General features: G+C 38.8%; 1 long non-coding RNA gene across 1 annotated transcript in view; it reads left to right on the top strand.

Moving 5' to 3' along the window:
• LOC145548954 (uncharacterized) overlaps positions 1 to 6,020 on the top strand; it is a 120,645-nt gene that overhangs the window by 7,229 nt on the left and 107,396 nt on the right. The window lies entirely within an intron of this gene.

The following is a 6,020-nucleotide window of genomic DNA, read 5'->3' as shown; positions in this document are numbered from 1 at the left end:
ACACACACGGTAAAATAAATATATTAAATAACCAATATTCTTTCCAGATGTAGTATTATGTTACATTTCTCAGAACTATCATCTAACATCAGCCTGGGCGTTGTTTCAGTTCTGTGTAATTTGCTTAGAAAACAATCTAACTGATCATTCATCTCTTTCTAATTTCAAATTAATCTTCCACCTAAATATGCAATCTGAATCTGTTATATGTATATCAAGCTAACACATCAGTAGCAGATGCTATTAAAAATGCTGTGTACTTAAGTCACCTTAAGCCTGAACACAGAACATGCTCTTTTTATTTACCGTATTTTCCGCACTTTAAGGCGCACCTAGAAACCTTCAGTTTCCTCAAAAGTCGACAGTGCGCCTTATAGTCCGGTGCGCCTTATATATGGATCAATATTGAGCCACAACAGGTCTAGCAACTACGGTAAGCAGCCGCCGACTTCATTTTCCCCCGTAGAAGAAGTGCCAGAACGCTGGTTTGTTAATAAAGTTTGATAATACCAGGGGGGGAGCCAAGGGGGGAGGGGCGGGGGAAGAGAGACAGAGACTGCGGCGGCAGCGTGTCGGTTGGTCTGTGTTACCCAGAAAGCAGTTGGGCACAATATCGCAACACCAACACCGTGAGTGAAACCATGACTGGGGAAGACTACTATATAAAGTACTCGGGGACCACTTCTTTACAAATGTTGATGTGTAAAAATAGAGTACGGAACAAATTGGCAACCCAAATTGAAGCGTCTATTCTATGCACCTTATAATGCAGTGCGCCTTATATATGAAAAAAGTTTTAAAATAGGCCATTCGTTGAAGGTGCGCCTTATAATCCGGTGCGCCTTTTAGTGCGGAAAATACGGTATTTAACGAACACATCATGTTAGTCATTAGTTACTGTATGTTTCCATCAGTGTTTTTATGCACATTTCGAAGTATTATAGTAGAAACACTCATTGGAAACAATGAAATTTGAAATAATTTCAATTTTCAATTTTGTAGAAAAAGTTTTTGCACTCGATTGAGGTGGTTTTTGGTTTTTCTGACAGTTAATTCGCTAAAATGGAGATGGAAACACATTTGCCAAATAAATTCTGAAATAGCAAACTTTCTCATCCACTGACTTTCTCTATTTCTCTGAGATGTTCAGCCCATGATAGTTTACAGCCTCTACTTTCTGTTTTTTTACATTCATACGTATCTTTGACATCTGACGAAATTATGTTAAGCTTAGCCTGATTGAGTCACTTAAAAACCAGTTGCGTAATTAGCATTTTCCTATAGTTCTTTCTTTTGTACTGTACACTTTTCAAAATTGAGAAGTAAACTCACCGGCCACTTTATTGGACAGGCACACCTGTCCAACTGCTTATTAATGCAAATGTCGAAACAGCCAATCACATGGCAGCAACTCAATGCATTTAAGCATATAGTCACGGCCAAGACGATCTGCTGCAGTTCAAGCCGAGCATCAGAACGAGGAAGAAAGGTGATTTAAGTGACTTTGAATTATGGTTGTTGGTGCCAGACGGGCTGGTCTGAGTTTTTCACAAACTGCTGATCTGCTAGGATTTTCACTCAGAGCCATCTCTAGGCTTTACAGAGAATGGTCAGAAAAAGAGAAAATATCCAGTGAGTCTCAGTTCTGTAGGCCCAAATGCCTTGTTCAGGTCAGAGGTCAGAGGAGAACAGTCAGTCTGGATCCAGCTGATAGAACGGCAACAGTAACTCAAATAACCACCGGTTACAACCGAGGTCTGGAGAAGAGCATCTCTGAAAGCTCAACACATCAAACCTTGAGGCGGCTGGACTACAGCAGCAGAAGACCCCACCAGGTGCCTCCTGTCAGCTAAGAACCGGAAGCAGAGGCAACAGTTCACACAGGCTCACAGAAACTGGACAATAGAAGATGTAAAAACGTTGCCTGGTCTGAAGAGTCTGGATTTCTGCTGCGACATTCAGATGGTCAGGTCAGAATTTGGCGTCAACAACATGAAGCCTGGATCCATCCTGCCTGGTATCAAAGGTTCAGACTGGTGGTGATGTAATGGTGTGGAGGATATTTTCCTGCCACACTTTGGACCTATTAGTACCAACTGAGCATCGTGTCAACGCCACAGCCTACCTGAGTATTGCTGCTGACCATGTCCATCCCTTTATGACCACAGTGGACCATCTTCTGATGGCTACTTCCAGCAGGACAACACTTCATGCCATAAAGCCTGAATCATCTCAGACTGGTTTCTTGAAAAATCAGTTCACTGAACTCGACTGGCCTCCACAGTCACCGGATCTCAGTCCAATAGAAACCTTTGGGATGTGGTGGAACCGGAGATTCACATCATGGATGTGCAGCCAACAAATCTGCAGCAACTGTTTGATGCTGTCAGGTCAATTTGGACCAGACTCTCTGAGGAGTGTTTCCAGTACCTTGTTGAATCTCTGCCATGAAGGATTAAGGCAGTTCTGAAGGCAAAAGAGGGTCCAACCCGGTACCAGCAAGGTGTACCTAATAAAGTGACCAGTGAGTGTATGTGTAGGGATTAACATACATGTTTTTACCTGCAGAAAAACTCTTGCATCCACTGAATAAACATAAAAAAATTGCTACACATCATTCAGCATTTCTTTATGAAAAAAACAAGAAACCACCACTTGTAGACTGGGGTCATGCATGGTGGCATTACTGGGATGCACACCACCATGCGTACTTCTTAGCTTCTGTTGGCCCCAGATCTAATTTCTTACCCTAAAGTTAATATTTCATCAGTTTTAATCTCTGTATTCTCATGTTTACAGGTTTCAACAGCTTTTTGTTAGTTTCCCTTGTGTAGCAGAATAGATTTTTTTTGTTTTTTGTTTTCAGACAGGAGGCAGACAGGTTTAGCTATGCTTGTGCAGCTTGCTTACATTGATGTTTGGTGTTTTCCTTCTCTTTAACTGTCAGGTGACTGAAGCAGCTGGATAGGGAAGATGTGCAAATATAGTGAAACTGAATCTCTTGTTAGGAGTTTGTATAATTTCAATAAAATTAAAAAGAAACATGTAATATTCGTCCTCAGTGAGATACAAATAATTTGCATTTAGTCATTACGTCCAGTTAGTTATTACTGGGACACCCATAAATGTCGCTGAATAAGTTTTAGCTGTTATAAAAATCCAACTGAGTTAATTTTTTAAAATATCTACTTTTCAATATGATAACATTTTAATCCCCAGTACTAGAGCAGAAGTCCAAACTGGTGTTTCTGGTACTATAAAATCGCTCCATGACATCATTGGGGTCTGAATACATCATATGGGAACCCAATTTAAATCAATTTTTAGACCCTGTTTTGATTTCATCTGGTAATTTTGCATTAAAATATGCAAAATCAGCAAAATTATTACTGCTAATCCACTCAATTATGGGAAAACACTAGAAATTGCACTATAACTTTTCTTTGAGTGTGAAGCAATAATGAAACGGTGGGAACATTTTCAGTGAAGCATGAAGCTGAATAAGGATGTTTGTTCTGAGGTGTGTCAACAGCCCCATGAAAACTAGTAATGTTGAACCAGTGGCTGAAGGGCAGGGACGTTTCTTTCATGTATCTGGTTACTGATGTCTCAGTTTCCAGTCATCACATTATTTACATATGAAACTTTCACAGTAAACTGCTTAGAATAAGAATAAGAATATCTTTATTAGTCACTCAGGAGGGAAACTGACATTTCAGTAAAACCCGTCCAAAAAAGAACAAAAAACAAACAACCTAAGACATGGGTCGACGTGTGCCTGAGGCTGTGGTTCAGATTAAACAGATAAAAATAAAAGGGCCAGCCGTGACCAACAGGAAGAACTAAGCTGTAATAATAGTCAGCATTGATATTTTCCTCTGCAGGAATCAATAAGGATGTTTGTTTAGATGATGATTAGCACACTTTTTGGTTAAAGAGTATGTTGGTCATATTCTGTTTATTCTATCTGAAATAAAGGAGAAAATATTGATGAACTCGGTGCAGTGTTAAAAGTAGAAACATGGAAATGTTTCTCATTAAGTAATTCTCAAAACCTTCAGTGGATTATTGGACAAAATACAGACATTTAAGCTCACGTTAAATTTACATAAAACTAATCCAAATAAAAGTGTGTCTTGTGATGCAACCATCAGTTAAAACACATGTAACTGAATAAGGGAGTCCTCAGAGATGAGTGTTTGGACTGCAAACATTGGCACCATATCAGTTCCAGGAAAGCAAATAATCAAACAGAGTTGGTTCGTCCTCTGGCACCATGAGTCAGCAGCAAGTAGTGTCATGGTGGAGTTAAGGGATTTAACCCACATGCAGAACACGACTCAGTGCAATAAAGAACAGTAAATGTATTTAATGAGTGATCGGGGAGGGGAGGTGGAAAACACGGACTGGATCAGCCACCGGTCGTCTCCTGGTGGTAGGTTCAGTAGAGAACAGAGCGACAGCACGACTGGTCCGGAGGGCAACAGCACCAGATGGATCCGGATACCGGCAGGTAGGTACTGTGGCGTCTGACAGCAGCGTCGCGAGGAGACACAGGGAGATCCAGATAGACGACGGGGAAGCATCTTGTGGATGCTACTGGAAGCAGCAGGCGTCACCCAACATAAAAATAAACTTAAAGACAGCACAAAAACCACACAAGACGAACGGAAAAAACACAGACCCTAACAAGTAGTAGTAATTTTAAATAAAACTTTGTATATTTTCCTATGCATGTTAAAGAGAAACAACAGCTTTAGAGAACATTTGTTTTCAAGCAAGCAACGATTCAAAGCTTTCAGCTAAACTACACAGAAATAGTTTGAATACTCACAAGTTGAGGAATGGCCCAGTCAAAGATCAAGCCTCAGTCTAAAATGTTGCCTTTGCTCCTTCAACTCTGAACATCTTATGTTTATATGCAGAAACAATGAAGTCTTAAAATTATCATGATGTTAACTGTTAATGAAACCTTTCTGGCAAGAGCAAAATGTAATGTTTACATCAGTGTTAGTGGGCATAGCATCCAACAACCCCCGCCCTGCCCCCCCCCCCAAAAAAAAAAAAAAACAAAAAAAAAAAAAAAACAATATATTTTTCAGATAATTTATCAAAGTAATCTTAAAACAAATGCAATATGCATACTTATGTGACTAATTAGGTGAGTATATGTTGTTTGTTTATTCATTCAAAGTAAGGAATGTAAATTCTTTTTTACCTTCTCACAGAAAAACATCTTCATATATGGGACTTATTTGGTTGAGATTTGTAGATGTTTGTAAATTGTAGCTTTAATAAAAACTGCAGAGATTAGGGAAATGTTTAACTTCAGGTGATAAAATATGCTGCCATAAAGGGAAACGTGCACATATCAGGCAAACATCTAAAATAATCGTTTATAGTTCTTCAGTATTCCACCTGCCTCTACTTTGGGGAAGAGGCAAGTAACAGGAAACATAAAAAAATTAAAACATAATCATGCAGTAAAATGCAGCTTGTTGGATTTTCTTGATAAACTGTTAAAAAGCCTCAGGTTGAAAAAACACATAACAGATAAAATCAGAAAATGAATTCAGACCTGGTGTTTCTTCGCCTTCACACTGTGGTATCTAAATATGCATATTCAAAAGGTCTTGGCAAGAATTTAACTCTTTAGATCTCCGTAAGATATTCTGTCATGCTTTCAAAAACATTAACTTGTCAAATGAAACAGCCAACTGCATTGATTGATATGAATAATGTCCAAAAGATTTGTGTTGCTGTATTTACTTAAAAAATCAGCTCTTAATCAAGAAAACCAAACTAGTTACAGAATTATAACTGAACTTCCATCCATTTCTAACAAACTTTGCATTGCGATAATGTAAGAAGTTACACATGAGATGTTTTACAGGAAAACATATTGATCTAACACTATGTGATGTTTGAACAGTAAGATCATCTAATTTATACAGAAATCAGTGTTGTAGTACTCGAGATTGGTCTTGGTCTCGAGACCATTTTTTGATGATCTCGGTCTT

This window comes from Poecilia reticulata, chromosome 18, assembly GCF_904066995.2.
Source record: "Poecilia reticulata chromosome 18, P_reticulata-male-v2, whole genome shotgun sequence".
Classification (NCBI taxonomy): domain Eukaryota; kingdom Metazoa; phylum Chordata; class Actinopteri; order Cyprinodontiformes; family Poeciliidae; genus Poecilia; species Poecilia reticulata.
The sequence above is the reverse complement of the archived record's forward strand: the minus strand, read 5'-3'. Positions and strand labels throughout refer to the sequence as shown.